Genomic DNA, 603 nt, shown 5'->3' with positions numbered 1-603 from the left:
AACTAATAAATGCCGCTGTACTTTTAAATACAAGTACTATCCTGCAGTGGTGGTGTTTACTGTGCAGCCACGCACATGCAGACACTGACTGGGCTGATTGGGACACAAGGGTGCTTTGCTGTAGGGGCTGTCTGCTGGCTAGCCCCTTACTGAAGCAGCCTTATGCTTCAGCCAGCCCCTCTATAGCATGTTGAGCTGGGTCAGAGCAGCCCTGGGCTGACAGGCTGAGCCTCAGATCTCTTGCCAGCCAGGACTGCTGCTACCCAGGTCAATGTGCTGCGGTCCCAGGCACATGTATAAACATGGCACCCGGAAGCAATAAACTCCAGTGCAATATGTGCTGGAGTTCATAGAATCATAGAAGTAGGGTCGGAAGGGACGTTGTATATCTTCAAGTCCGACCCGCTGCCTGGGCAGAAGGAAAACTGGGCTCAAATGACCTCAGCCAGGTAGGCATCAAGCCTCTTCTTAAAGACCCCCAGGGTAGGAGCCAGCACCACTTCCCTTGGAAGTTGGTTCCAGATCCTAGCCGCCCTGACTGTGAAGTAGTTCTTATGGATGTCTAATCTAAACCTACTCTCCAACAACTTGTGGCCGTTATTC

This window comes from Alligator sinensis, unplaced genomic scaffold (genome assembly GCF_000455745.1).
Source record: "Alligator sinensis unplaced genomic scaffold, ASM45574v1 scaffold447_1, whole genome shotgun sequence".
Lineage (NCBI taxonomy): Eukaryota > Metazoa > Chordata > Crocodylia > Alligatoridae > Alligator > Alligator sinensis.
The sequence above is the reverse complement of the archived record's forward strand: the minus strand, read 5'-3'. Positions refer to the sequence as shown.